Below are 16,437 nucleotides of genomic sequence, written 5' to 3'. Positions count from 1 at the left end.
AAAAGCTACAATAATATCAGAGCGTCTCCATTTACACTGAACATCTACAGAATGTCAACATCAAGATATTACATATGAATATGTCCCCTGTGGAATCCTCACAGGTAACGCTAATATATATATTGATGTACTAGTAATGGAAACAATAGCATACCTATTCCATTTGTTTTAATATTTGGGTTTTTAGCTTCTGATCTTAAATGGAATACGTACATCAAATCTGTTGCCAAGGCCGCTGGAAAAATGGACGGATCCTTCCATAGATCCAGTAGATATCCTACTGCTGATGCAATTCTCTATCTATATAAGAGCCATATACGTCCAACGATGGAATACTGTTGCCACATATGGGCAGGAGTTGCTAGAAAGGACTTGTCCTGCCTTAATAGGGTTCAAAATAGACTTCGTGGCCTGGTGGGAGATGTCCTTTTCTCTTCGCTGCAAACTCTATCTCACAGGAGAGATGTTGCGAGTTTGTCGCTGCTTTATCGTTATTTTCATGAATAGTGTTCGACTGAGCTTCAATCTATGCCCCCCCTCGCCAAACTTTCACAAGGAACACTAGACTAGCTGAAAACATTATCAATAATTTTCCCCACTCTTTATCTGTGCTTAAACCTAAACATAGATTCCATGATCAAAGCTTCTTTCTTAGAACTGCACGCCTGTGGAATTGTCTTCCGTTTTCCTGCTTTCCAGATGTCTATAATATGGTTGTCTTCAAGTCCAACGTGAACAAGTTTCTGATGAGCCGTTCCACTTAAGTTAACACATTTACCGAACTTCCATTACTATTGGTTACTATACTGTCCTTTTGACTACTCTACACTCTTTAACCTTTATCTTTGAGTGGTCGATCGGCCTTGATAAGTGGTGACGCCTATGTAAAAAAAAGGTCAACTTGATGCTTGTTTTAGTGTAGCCCAGCTGTGATATGCTATACAGCCATAATGTAGCTATACTTAAGACTCTACTGATGTGAGTTTTATGTTGATTGAAATGTCTATCAAACTCATCTCTGTTTCTATCGATCTATCCATATTTTTTGTGAAATATATTTGCTTTCTTTGTTTTCTGTAACTCAGTCCAAACCCATTTAATTCACAAATCTATTTACACTTTGTTTAACTGCACTTGATGTCTGTAATTTTTCTCCAAATATTTTCTGTTGACAAATTAGAACTAAAAGCTTTTACCTTTCCGAATGAAATAAAGCAAATTAAAAAAAAAAAATGAAGTATACCGAAAACTCTAATTAATTAGTTTAAAATTGACAACAGATTAGCTGCTTGACTTAAATGCCGGAAGTCTCTTTAAAAAGAGCGACATGAACTTTATTCACATGTAGAACAAAGCCATTATTTTTTGTTCTGCGATAAAAAAAAAAAACTATTATAACGGAATCATAAAATTTATCAGAAAACAGACTAATTTGCATAAATAAACGAGACTTGCTCAATCAAGAAATGTGTATGGACGGGAAACCATTTTTGTACGTAATTAATTTGATGTGAATAAGAGAAGTAAACATTCAGAGGCAACACAGACAAAGAAAAAATGGAAAACTAAAATAATAGTCCTAGAAAAGACGACATGATTCCATTTCCATTTCATCCATTTTCTATTTCAGACTAATCTACTAGGCCAGTTGTATGAAAATTCCAAGAGTGATCATAACCGAAAGTGGCATGATATTAAACAGGCGATATCGGAGATACGCCGCTGTAAAACACATTATCTCTACTAATCCCTACACAGTAGAGATCCCTAGATGTAAGAAAGCTTCTCCCCCAGAACTGCAGGAATTTGGAATTCTCTTCCGGTTTCCTCCTTCTCCAACTGCTGTACTGTCACGCAGAAGTTCAAGTGTAATGTGAACAGACATCTTCCTGCTAAACTCCCTACATAGTACCCCTAGAACTTAGGTCCCTGATAGTAGCACCCTACATCAAAGTGGATATATGCCTTGTTTCGGGTGAAAAGGTAATAAAAAATCCAAGTTATGATAACAGGACCATTGCCAGCACCGTCAAAATACGGTTCATCCCTTAAGGACACAGCGCAACGAGGTTTCCGACCACGGTTATGGTCGTTTATTTGGTTTCAAGTAAGGGCCACATCATGTTGCCCCACTTCTTCGATGTCGGTTTGAAAGTCAACACCAAAGTGTACCTGGGTGTGTTGAAGAGTGTAGTGATTCCTTGGTCCAATCAGGTGGCCGCTGGTAGGCCTTAGGTGTAGCAGCATGAATTGGCGCCGTACAAAAATTTCAGAGAGTCCCATGGCTTGACTTCAGAAGGAGTGATACGACTTTATACCCTACTCTACATGCTCCCTCCCCCACGGTCGTAATCCAGTGGACTAATTCGTTTGGTCATACGTCGGAAACATTACCAACCTGACGTCCCACAGCCTGGAATTCCCAAATTAGTCACCCATTTTAGTAATGACTAGGCTCAAAGTTGCTTAACTTCGGTGATTTGACGGGAGCCCACGTCTCAACGTTATTAAACCGTATATACTATAAATCCTTCATTTTCTCTCACTGGTTCACTTACCGAATGTTTTATTTTTAATCATATACTAGGAAGTTGTTCCTCGTTTGCCGGTCGTAATATACGCTTTAATATTATATTTTAATTCATGAAGATTTCGCATTTATTATTAAAGTGTCAATCGTCCATCGATTAGTATATTTTACTCAGTATATTATAGTGATTTTTTAAAGTAAAAATAATGACTATGGTACCATCAGCTTAAACTAAAACAACAACGTACAACTTTCCCAACTAACGCGGAAAAGTATTTATCGTTTGTGTACATTTTTTAGCTTTTTGCCTCGGGGCACTGTGTAGTACCGAGTTTGCTAAAACCTATTCCAGACAGTCATTCTTCATATTTTCTCCAAATACAAATTATTACCGTTTGGTGAGCAGATTTGCCCACACAACCGACCTTATATGTAACAGTGAATTCGTGGGGATGCGAAAGAAAGAAACCCCCTCCTTTAACTCTCTCCTTTCACCATTTCAACATTTTAGTACGAACAACATTACCTTTAATTCGGTGTTATTCTATCATTCGCTGTATATTTTCCGTATTAACTCCATCTGCTCTCAGCGAAAACGTTCATATATCCGAGAAATCTATAAGGTGAGAGGACAATAAAGCGATTACCTACAAGATTCTAAGGATTTTAATAATATATGGTTTCGATTGACGTCATAGCTTTTGGTGCAGGATTACATGTAATTGGGTGAGTTGGGCTAAGGAGAAAACGAAAACTATCATGTTTTCTGTCATTATATTTCGAATTCTTAATTCCAACGGAACACGGAAAATGGCAGAATTATGTCTGCGAAACCATTTCTAGAACATAGATAGACACTGATGATTAACACTGCAAATGGAATCATTTATGTGCATGAGAGTCAGGTAGGCCAAGGGATTGAGTACTGTCAATAAACGAGGCGATTCAAATTAAAAATTAAAAACTGATGAGAAATAGTATTCCGATGAAATAGAGAAATAAAAATTACAAAAAAAGAAAAAAACGAGTTATGTGTTCATCAACGTTTCGTCTTTATTACATTCAGAGGAAGTCTGGAAATAAGGATAAAATGTTGATCATCACATAACTCGATTTGTTTCTTTAAATATCTCCATCTCTCTCTCTCTCTTTCTTGTTCTGTTTCTCTCTCCCCCTCTCTCTCTCTCTCTCTCTCTCTCTCTCTCTATATATATATATATATATATATATATATATATATATATACATATATATATACATATAAAAGTGAACGTGTCTGTAAGTCTGCGTGTGTCTGTTTGTCTATGTACATTTCCCTACGCAATATCTCTGTACAATTTTAAGATTACAGACTGGAAATTTGATGTACAGGATACTGAGGTTTGGGAAATTCTCTGTAGCCCGTTGTCGGCCAAAAATGCGGCTGGTAAGAGGCCAGAGTTACACAATTTGACCTTTGAGAACTCTAGCAAACTCCTCCGCAAATTTTTAGTATAAACAACTGAAATTTAAGATATAGGTTCCTCGGACAGGGATCTAACTTAATAACTGAATTTGAGCCACAAAAAATGGAGGTTAAGTGTTCATAAGAGAGGTCAAATTTAAAATAATTTACCGCTTATTTTTTTGCTTAACATACACCTCCAAACACCCGGGCAACGTCGGGCTAGAATTCTAGTGAAAATATATATATTTTTTTTTTCAGACGGATATTGTTTAATAGAACAGTGTGTTTGCCTAATGATCTTTTTTCCCCATTCGTCGAAATACCTCCTTGTGCCTAAGTTGACTTTTTATAGGAAAGTTCAGTAGTCCATTTTTTCTATCTGTATTTATTTTTGGCAAGTACTTTCAACTGATTTTTTTCCAGTAATCTTCAGGCAGTTTTTGCGTACTGTTTCCTTTACAATCTGTCTTTAATCTGATTTAAGGAAAATTTTAAAACAGAACAGTCAACAAAAACTACTTAACGGCGACTGAAGATAATAAGTACAAAGTACTTGCATGAAAAAGTAAAAAAAAATACAGTAAAAAATGACTATGGAACGTTTTATACAAGTTCGATCGATACATAAGAGTGACTCTTCGAAAAATGGAAACATTACAAAAAAAAAAGAAACTAATAATTAAACAAAAACACCCCGTGCTCTTTAACAGCATCACTCCAAATTAAAACGTTCGGCCTAAACAGACAATATATATATATACATATATATATATACATATATACATACATATATATATATATTGTGTATATAAACAATTTAATTAAAACATTAGGCCTAAATACGCAATATGTATATATATTGTGCATATATTATATATATATATATATATATATATATATATATATATATATATATATATATATATATATATATATATATATATATAAACATAAAAATGCGAGCATGGAAAGTAATAAAGTTAAGAATAAACTTAGAAAAGAAAAAGGACATGTTGTAAAAATTGTATAAGAAAAAGACCATATATTATATTGAAAAATATAATAAATTTATATTTCAAATATTACAGCATTAAGAATTTAAAAACCGCAATTTTACATTATATTATATAATCAATTCCTCGTGCTACAATATTTTTAGTTATAAATGTATTGTAGTTTTCTAGTCTTTTACCTTTCTAGTTTTAAGAACTAGTCTTGTTACTTATCTAAGTTTAATCTTAACAATATTGATTGCCATGCTGGCATGTGTCTATAAAATCAATGTTTTTTTTTTATCTAGGCATTAATTTGTCAACACTCCATATGCCAAGTTATTAATAACTAGCGGGGTGTTCGGCGTTGCCCGGGTTTTGGGAGGTTTAAGGGGGATGGGGTAAAGTAAAGAAAAAGAGAATTAGTAAACCTGTTTAAATATTCCCCTCCCAAAACGATGTTAAACATCTTAAGAAAATCGGAAACACGAAAAGCAAAAATATGGGAAAAACATGATGGACAGTAGAAAGCATAGAACGATAATGAACGGTAAAATTCCATTCCCGTTTTTTTAAGCAACTACAAAATGAAATTAAACTGAAATGATGTTTTATACATTTATTTTACAAAATAAAGAAATGGAAAGAACCTTTTTTTAGCGTAAAAATGTTTTGAGGAAAAATGGTTATTAAACAACGTAATAGTAAGCGCAGTATAAAAAATAATGTTTGTGGGAATGTCGCTACCGGTATATTCCGTGGTGCGTTTCACCCAATAGGAAGAATAGAATGGAAATGCACGGTACAATTCCATTCCAGGTTTTTTAAGCAACTACGAAGTACAGAAAACCGAAACCGGCGTTCCTTCGAAGTTGTCTCTTGTGAACGATCCCGCAACGGTGTAAGTAGTGGCGGTGGAAGTAGGAATTGTTTTTAGAGAGAAATGATTTTAATACTGCCATTGATTATAACCGAGGCATTGAACTCACAGCAGACCAAATATAGGAATTTACGATTATCGAGGAAGAGTAGAGATAATAGGCCTATAACACACCTCAGATATTGTGCTGCAGCGTGTGAATATTACATTTGCATGAAATGTCTTGATTTTAAATCCTATTAAGGTCAAAATCAGAGGGGTAAATGAGTTCATTTTATGTATATAAGGACTAAATAAAACAAACGTAAAAGGAATAAGTAAGTAAATAGTCAGCAGTCAGTTTGGGCCGGCTAGCCAAGGCTATCTATCGGTTTGTGATTAAGAACAGCGCAGTGAATTATCAGGGATAGTACAGATGAGCGACAGATCACGACAGCCGTGAATGCTTAGCGAAAGCAGTAGTTGAATCAATGTAATAGCCACGGCAAGGCAAACAACGCAGGCACGGGACGAATAGAAAATATTACAGGGAGTGCAAAATATAAGCGACAACACACACACACACACACACACATATATATATATATATATATAATTGTTTATCTTGGAGAATTGGGTATTCAAATGTTTCCTTACGTTAGCACAGACACCGGGAGAACTTTCCTTTTTCATATCTTATTCCGTCCTCATCTCCTTCGTTCCTTGCAAATTTGAGGTAGTGTACCAGATTTGGTTTCTATGATAACCAACAATCAATCAGAAAAATCGTCTCTTCGTTCCTTACGGATTCTTAGCAATTTTGAACTTTTATAATTATTTTTTTTTTACTGGACGAAAATTGAATTTTAAAAAAATCTAGCTAAGAGCGTTATCTATAAATGGTAAATATTGTTTGAAAATTGGTTGCAGAATAAGCGACAGGTGAAACTGTAAAACAGACCTTAATGAGAAAAACGTACAATTAACCATGTATATATATATATATATATATATATATATATATATATATATATATATATATATATATATATATATATATAAACACGGTAGTATATATATATATATATATATATGTGTGTGTTAAGTTGATTTTCTGTGGGTGTGTGTGTGTGTGTCTGGTAACGAGTAGGCTCATATATGGTTGACTATTCTAAAAAACTGATTGCATATAATGATAGAAGATGTATCGAGACACAGTAATGGGTATGTTTTATCTGGCAGAACGGTGGTTCATTATAATTTGGGGTTTGCGTTCGTTGCTTGTCCACAATGTAGTGAAATAAAAAATTTAAAAATAAAAAAAAAAACGTTTAAAAGTGTTTTTGATATAGATGTACATAATACTACTTTGTTAAGTATGTTTTACCTTAAATAAGGATGGTATAATAAAATTGTGGTGTTTGCGTTCGCGCCTGACCTCTATAGAATGGAAATAGGCACATACTTTAATAAAGACTTTTCATATCTATCTGCGTAAGTATACTTTGATAACTATGTTTTAGTTTGAAGAAATATGGTATAATAAAATTCTGGGGTGTTCGTTCGCACATGACCTCCATAGAATGGAAATATGTCATAAACTTTAACAAGGTTTTTTAATATAGATCCACAGAATATTGTGATAAGTGTTTCAGTGTGAACAGGTATGGTATAATAAATTATGGGGTTTATCTATTTTATTTTTACTTTCATCATATTTTGCTTTGGTTTTGATGCCGCCAAATTCAAAGCTATCTCTTTACAGTCGCTCCTTTTCATAACCTATCATACTTTCATAAATCAGAGTCCATTTTCTGTAGGCTGTTTTTGAACACAGTCAACGACGGGTAATTTTGCTAGTATATATATATATATACGTTTTATTTTTTATTACCGTATCTTTCTGTTAAGTTACATCATTGTTTCAGCTACCCGGCCGTTTCTGTAAAAGTCTTAGGAAGCTACAGACGGCAAAAAAAAAGGCCCGGTAGCTGAAACAATAATGGAACTTAAGAGAAAGATACGGTAATAAAAATAAAACGCATATTTACTCTACAACAGTATTGAGCACTTTCTTCAGTTTTTATTCTATTACCATTTCCACTATATATATATATATATATATATATATATATATATATATATATATATATATATATATATATATATGATTAATATGTAGTTTGCTTGAAGCATTGTGTGGGATAGGTGTGTAAAAGAGATTTAGAAGGCTGTCACAATGCGAGGAATGAATTATAGTCGCTGTTGGTAAGAGGAGACGAGAACAAGTGGCGATTTACAAATCAATAAGTACATATATATATATATATATTTTATATATATATATATATATATTTATTCAGTTGTATGGTAAAATGTATTACTTGTAAGTCTATGCGACGTATTCCATTATTAATTTCGGAAAAAATTTTCCCTTTTCAAATGGTATGCGTAACAGGTCGATTAAAAGCATGCTGTTTTAATAAACTGACAGTGAAAGATTTTTTTATGGCGATGTGGAAGGCAATTTTACGTTATTGTTTTTTTATAAATATCCACTTCCTCTCATCAAGCGTCAAGGATTTTCTTTTATTATTTACAGATTTACGACGCGTCTTCAATGTTTGACTAATGTTTTTTTTTTGTGTGATATTTTAAGCACAAAAAACAAATCACTCATGTTATAGGCTGACTAGAATCTTTTCTGAATATTTCTAGAAGACGATTGCCGAACATTGTAAGAATTTTGCGTTTATTTCGAATTATTTTATGGAAAGTTCTACTATGAATACGACCGGACGCTCTTAAATATATACCATTCTGTACAGACAATAATTCATTTTTATCACATAAACGAAAGGTTCGCTCCTAAAAGATACATTACGTACAATTACTCAATTATATTTCATCTCACACACGCGACATGATGACACACAGAGAATGAAGGAATATTATTGTGTTGTTTTTGTATCGAAATTATATTTACTGCCACTTATGTACTTTTCTTTTTTCGTATCAAATGATGCATATCCAAGTGAAAAAACAAATCCCATATCTTATTGTCTATCCCTCAACGCACGCACCTATTTTATTTTACGGGTGTTTTAGATAATTGCTAGCATTTCAGCCCGGCGTTGCGCGGATGTTTGGAGGTGTATATTTAGCAGAAAAAAAAAATAGTGGTAATTTTTTTTAACATTTGACCCCTATTATGACCCCTTACCATTTATTGTTTGGGCGTCAAATCAAGTTATTAAGTTAGATGCGTGTCCCAGTAACCTATGTAAAAAAAAAAAAAAAAATTCAAGTGTCTAGACCCAAAATTGTCCTAGGAGTTTGGTAGAGCTCTCAAAGGTCAAATCGTTAAACTTTGACCACTTCACAGGTAAATTTCGTGCCGAAAACCGATTACAAATATTTTCCCAACTTTCAATACCCTGTATATCAAATTTCGAGTCTATAGACTAAAAATTGACAGCGTTATTGCGTAGAGAAATATACACTGGCAGACAGACACACACATACACACACAGGTATTTATAAATATATAATATTTTTTCGGAATGCTGTACTTATCTTGAGTATTATTTTTACACGGTTCCGGTCGATGAAACCTCGGGGCTGCTTCAGGTGTATCTTAACGGGAATCCGCTCGGAATTTCGAACAAACGCGTTTATGTAATGCACGTGTGTAGCTTTTTTACGTTCCGTCCGAAAAGTAGTTATACTAGTGTCAGTAGTAGTATCACTAGTAGTAGCAGCAGTAATAATAGTAGTAGTATCTACATGATATTTCGTTTGCTTTTAAAACTTGTTTTCTATCCTTGATTACATTATTTATATTTTGTCCGCGAGAACAGATTGTGAGACTTGTTCTAGTTTCTACTGTCAGCAAATTCGGAATTCTAAATAGGGCATTCTGTATGGCTTCAGTTAATTGTTTGACTAACAAACACATCAGTAAGCTCGGAAACAGAACACATACTACCTTATGCTCGTAGCCTAAATGCTAAGAGAGAGATAGTGACAGAGAGAAAGAGAGAGAGAAAGAGAGAGAGAAGGAGAAAGAGAGAGTACGGGAGAAGATGGGTTTAGTTAAGGAAACTTTAGTTCTTGTTAAACGGCAACATACCGCGGACGCGCGTATGCAAATGCATGAGAATGCCGGATTCGGTAAAGAAAAAAAAAAACTAGAAAAAGTAAAATAGAACGATTACGTAAGAGACGAGAAGGTTAGAGATCACGTTAGATAAGTGAATAACGTTCGAGATCTCGTGGCCGTAAGAATAAGGAAATTCATGTCGTTGTTACAAATAGAAAAGCGGGTTGAAGCTAGTTTCTATCTTTGTCCACTTTACGACTGAGCCATACAACGTGTGGTCGTTTCCAGACAACGTTACAAATCGAGCACTCAAAATTAAGACGACAATTTGTGCCCGAGGCATACAAAGACAACAATTTATAGAAAATGCCTCAGAAGGTATCTCTTTCACTGACTATGTAGAGGTAATACAGAGTGTAGTATATGTTTAGATTATACAGTTGTCTTCAATCCCAAACAAAAGACCAAGACATGTCGCTCTTTACTTGCGCCAGAGTGTTACGTTGTGAATGTGTATGAATATATTCCAAAAGCGACGTACATGTTAAATCGTGGGGTTTATGTTTTTATCTGTATATTCATGCACGTGTAAATGCGTGTATGTATATAGGTCGTACCATTTAGTTGATCGTCTAGTGTGTATAGTTTTACATTTGTGCAACTGTTCTATCAGGAAACGATTGTTGTGGACGTATCGACACAATTGTAGACAACAACTCTTTAACGGGTGTAAATAAACACAAACCATAGCTGGACATATACGAACATTTATTTTCATGATTCCGCCAGGCGTCTTCAGAAATTAAAACGTCTTCACAGCTTCGTTGCCTGATAAAACGCCGCTCCCTGTATCATGGAGAGACTAACTGCCCCTCGAGCCCTCCGTTTTCTCTGATGTTCAGCTAACGACTGACTAGAATCTCCACAAATCTACATCTCATCACATGTCTAAAACTCCAACCGCTGACGTAACATAAATCTAATTATTTGTTTATCCAGACTACAAATTATGTTCTCCTGTATTTTTTAAAAATCACATTCTTTTGTAGTTGTTTTTATTATTTAGTTGTAACTCACTTTTCCCCAATCTAATTGTTTATTTTACTACTAATAAGAACGATCCATAATTATTATTATTTTTATTATTACTATTATTATTATTATTTTTATTTTTATTATTATTTTTTTTATTATTATTATTTTTATTATTATTATTATTATTATTTTTATTGTTATTATTATTATTTTTATTATTATTATTATTATTATTATTATTTTTATTATTATTATTTTTATTATTATTTTTATTATTTTTATTAGTATTATTATTATTATTTTCATTATTTTTATTATTATTATTATTATTATTATTATTATTATTATTATTTCGTTTATCAACGTCTCTCTGGAAAGGGATGATCAATAATTTCGAAAGATTTCCTTTAATCACGGCTCCAAACCAGGACCTTAAAAAATCAAAGGTTTTTCTAAGGATGTTGCTGGCACCTATAATTACAGAGGTCTGAAGGCCACCTAAAAAATCGGGGATTTGAAGTTTTTTTTTCATTGTCGTTCAATACGACTTGGTACTACTCCAAGGTCAATGGATCATACTTGCTCCACTTCTCGTTCTCCTTCTCTCTCACGTTCCTGTCCCAGGGTATTGGAAAGTCTACAACCTGACATTTTTGAGACCTTGTCAATGACGATCAAATCCGGACGATTATGTTCCAATTGCGTGGTCGTTATGACACTTTTGCCCCACCATAATTCTACCTTGCCATCGTCGTTTGTTCTCACTTCATCAGTCACCTTCTCAAACCATTTCCCAGCACACTTCACCCCAACCTTCTTACACACCTCCCAATATATCCGGAGCCCTATGCGATCGTGTCTTTTGCGGTACTCTCTCTGGGCAAATCAACTACAACCTGCTGCACGGTATTATTATTATTATTATAATAATAATAATGATAATGATAATGATAATGATAATAATAATAATAATAAATATAATAATAATAATAATAAATATAATAATAATAAATATAATAATAATAATAATAATAATAATAATAATAATAATAATAATAATGTTTTGACCGTTGGTCTTGTCTGCCACAGTGTACACAGATACTATGCTATGATCACATGTTTTATTTTACTTCCATGATTTGATTTACGTTTCTGATATTTTATTTGAAAATTGGTTATTTGTATAATTTGGATTTTTCGAATTACTTTTCCCATCTTGAGTGTCATTTTAACAAACGTTTGTAACCTTCGATCTCTTTCAGGTGTGTATTGTCAAACCAAAGAATGTTTTTTGTAGAACTCTGGAATTTTAAAGGAATTTCGAACGGAATCCCTTGTCTACTTCACGGGTGTAGCCTACTCTCATTTCGTCAACCATAACCGGATAGATTCGACATTTTATTTTTTCGTCGCCCAACTAATTCACACGTCAAGAAGATCGGAGGGTACATCGACGCAAAAGATGCGAAAATGGGTTTCAGTCAGCTACCGTACATTATTATACTTAGGGAGCGCAACCAGAAGCGGTGACAAGATAAATCGACTCCTTTACTTTTAGAGATCTTCAGTGTTTTTTTGTTTATTGTAAGCGATTTATTGAGGAAAATAAGAAAAGGACATTATTAAAAAATATACAATAAACAGACAAAAATGACACGATTGGTATTTATATGCACTTTATGTAAAAAAATAAATAAATAAATACTGACAGTTTTTATTCTATTTTAAATGTTGAGGTCCCTAAACGTCATAAACGTTTCTACTCAAATAATTTCTTCACTTATACAGCTAGAATTTGGAATTCCTTTCCTGCTACCTGCTTCCCAAACTGCACTGATATGCAGAAGTAAAAATTCAACGTACACCAACATCTTTATCGTTCTTAGGCATGGTCCTAATTAGTAACCCCTTACGTACAAGTGCCAATATGCCCTGTTACTTGAAGGTGAGAGAAAAAAAAAGATATATATGCAAATAAAATTATAAAGAAATGTTTTTTTTTCGAATGTCAAAATTAATTTTTTTATTTGAATTTATATAATTATATTTTTATGAAAGTGCACAGATAAATTTATTGAAATCAAAATATTAAATCGAAATTTTGCATATGAAAATAACGTATCCAATGCATATCATTGCTAAAATAGTTTTTAAATATTTTAAAAAGTATTGCGACTATTTGCATTCAGAAAAAAAAATAACGCATAAAGGATTTTCAAATTATTCTCAAAAACATAAAAATAATTTTGATAATTCTTAATTAAAAGAAGCCCATAAAATCGTCAATGATTATTAAATAAAAAAAAGAAAGATCGGAAAAAAGCGATAAAAAGAGTACTTGTATGGGATAAGTGGTAGGCCTGAGATAAACAAGCTTAGAAAAAGATTTGCCTCGCCACCGCTCTCGATAGCGCTACGCCGGAAGTTAGGCTGGTTGTTTTATATTGTTTTTTTTTTTTGTTTTTTACTGCATATCCACCATTTTAAGGTTATTTAATACTGAATCCAATGATTTTGAAGAAAAAAAAATTGTAAAAGATATTTTTTCAAGTGCATTACTATTTAACCCCGATCCCAAAGTTGGGATGTGGGGAAAATAGAAACGTAAATACAAACGACCTACCTGTGAAGCGCCCACGTGTCTGCCTGTCATGCGCGTTGGACAGGACAAAAGAGAAACCAAGATGGCGTCTGCGATATTTAACAGAGACGGTCTCATGTGATCACGCGATGCCACGCGAGATTTACATGGGTGAATGCAATATAAAATCAGTTCGCCTGAGGTAGTGGAGGAGTTTCGCTGTACAGACGGTAAACAGGTGACGTCCCACGACGGTTATTCAGTGCATTGGGACGAGGAGTGAAGGTTCCATTTCTACATGGGACCCTAATAGGTACTTCCATTTCGAATCAGAATTGACCTGGGAGCAATGGCAATTTAGAGGTGTCTTCACACTTCCCAAAGCCCCCACCCAAGCTGGGGTATTAGCATCGGATATAGTTTAAGGTTACAGCCAGGACGCGGAAGTTAGAAAATACGTGTACACTGACGATGAGAATAGTAGTCTGAAGTATTCAAATATTAACAATACTTTGGTTTATTTCGTAATTTGATTTCCTTTTTTTTAGAAGTCACTGCTTATGAAGACCTAAACGCTACACGCGGGTATGCCGTGTTTTCGATTGGTTAGGTTGTATACAAGTGTATATACGTGGCACAGTCATATATATGGTGTGGTTATATATGGTGTCTTTATTTATGTATCGATATATTGAAGGTTAGATATATCTGACCATCTATATAGAAATGTGCCTATTGATCGTCTAGTTATTGTCAAAACAGGACATATAATCCTTATAACACTAAGAGAGATAACAGACTCTTGGGCTTTACATCGGTCAATAGAGAAATATAGTTGATCTATCTTTGGACTTGATTTAATTAATATTCGAGAAATCTGCAAATGAACATTCGTACAAAAGGAAATTCTGGTGTAATTTACAACAGTGTTATTCCGGATGAATCCCTAATAGAGAATCTACAAGGCTCACCTTACTCGGACCGCTTGCTGTTCTCGACCGTCTTTCTCCCTCTGACTCTGACGTAGTCTGCTGAGTCTGACTCCGAACTTTTTTTTTTTTTACATAGGAATCACCACATTATCAAGGCCAAGAGGCCACTCAAGGATAAGGGTTAAAGTGTGTACAGTAGAAATTGGACAATATAGTAATCATTAGTAATGAAAATTTGGTAAATTTGATAACTTATATGGAACGGCTCATCAAGAACTTATTTACGTTAGACTTGAACACAACCATATTGTAGTCAGCCGGAAAGCAGGAAATTGGAAGACAATTCCACAGGCGTGCAGTTCTAAGAAAGAAGCTTTGTTCATGGAATCTACGTTAAGGTTTAGGCACAGATAAAGAGTGGGGGAATTATTGATAGTGTTTACAGCTAGACGAGTGTTTCTTGTGAAAGTTTGGCGAGGGGGGACCATAGATTGAAGCTCAGTCGAACACTTTCCATGAAAATAACGATACATCAGAGACAAACTCGCAACACCTCTTCTGTGAGATAGAGGTTGCAAGGAGGAGAAAAGGACATCTCCTACGAGGCTACGGAGTCTATTTTGAACTCTGTCAAGGCAGGTCAAGTCCTTTCTAGCAGCTCCTGCCTAGATGTGGCAACAGTATTCCATCCTTGGACGTACCTGGCTCTTATATAGATAGAGAATAGCATCAGCAGTGAGATATCTACCGGATCGATAGAAAGATCCCACCATTTTTCCAGCGGCCTTGGCAACAGATTTGATGTACGTGTTCCATTTAAGATCAGGAGTAATAGTCAAGCCAGAAGCTTGTCAAAACTTGAAGCCTCCTGAAGACGAGAGCCATTCATTTCAATTGATGCCAAATGTTGATTAGAATGAACTCTTGACAAACTTAGAGGTGTATTTGTGTTTCATACGAAGGGCTGTCCTTTTCTCATGTAAGTATAAAGACATACTAAATAAATGAAAATGATATTAGAAAAAGGCTAGAATCGAACCCTGTAAGCCAGTGTTTAAAGATAAAAGAAAAATTGAATCTTAAGTATCTCAGTCCATTTTTAATCGTATTAAATAGCTAAATATTGTTTATGTCGAAAAAAGAGTCGATTGGCCATTCTTTTAGAAATCTGGATATTAAATATGTCAGTTAAAAGAATGGATCATGCGGTTAATAAAAATAAAATATTATTTAAAAATAGGTTATATATTAAATAATTAGAATTGGGGATTCTTTATTTGCGAAATGTGTGTTTGGACAAACACTTGTAAACCCACGTGAATATAGTCACGTTGGTAAACACACTTCTGACGTCATAAACAAAGGAGATTTCTCAATATAGGAATCAAGCGTTCGAAGTTAGAGAGTCAGTAGAGACGGAGACTGTAGAGTGAGATGAGAGAGTTAGTGGATGAGAATCCAGAGACATCGAGAGGAGAGAACCTTAGAGACGAAGGGAGGAGAGTAGACCATGTAGTCGAAAAGGCGTCAATCCCTGACATCACCGATCGGCCGGTTGAAGAATAAAGAAACCAACTGTTTGTAACTGGTAAATGTGTTTTATCATCATCATTTAACGAACTCTTGTACAACCCTTCCAAGTATTATGTAACCTCTCAACCATCATTAATAATGAATCGCCCCTGCTCTTATATGTGTTAAAAGAACTGTAATATATATATATATATATATATATATATATATATATATATATATATATATATATATATATATGTTGTTTTGTTTTGGTTTTAGCGATATGCTTTGAATAAATTCAATTATTTACGAAAGTGCATTTTTACCTAAATGCGAGTTGGGAATAATTTTCCCTTTTAACCAATTTGGTACCCCCACATGGGGAGCGGTATATATATAATTTTTATTATTTTTGAAATGTAATCATCCACTACATTACATGTT

Source organism: Euprymna scolopes, chromosome 41 (genome assembly GCF_053919585.1).
Source record: "Euprymna scolopes isolate OS-2025 chromosome 41, ASM5391958v1, whole genome shotgun sequence".
NCBI lineage: Eukaryota > Metazoa > Mollusca > Cephalopoda > Sepiida > Sepiolidae > Euprymna > Euprymna scolopes.
Note: the sequence above shows the minus strand (reverse complement) of the source record.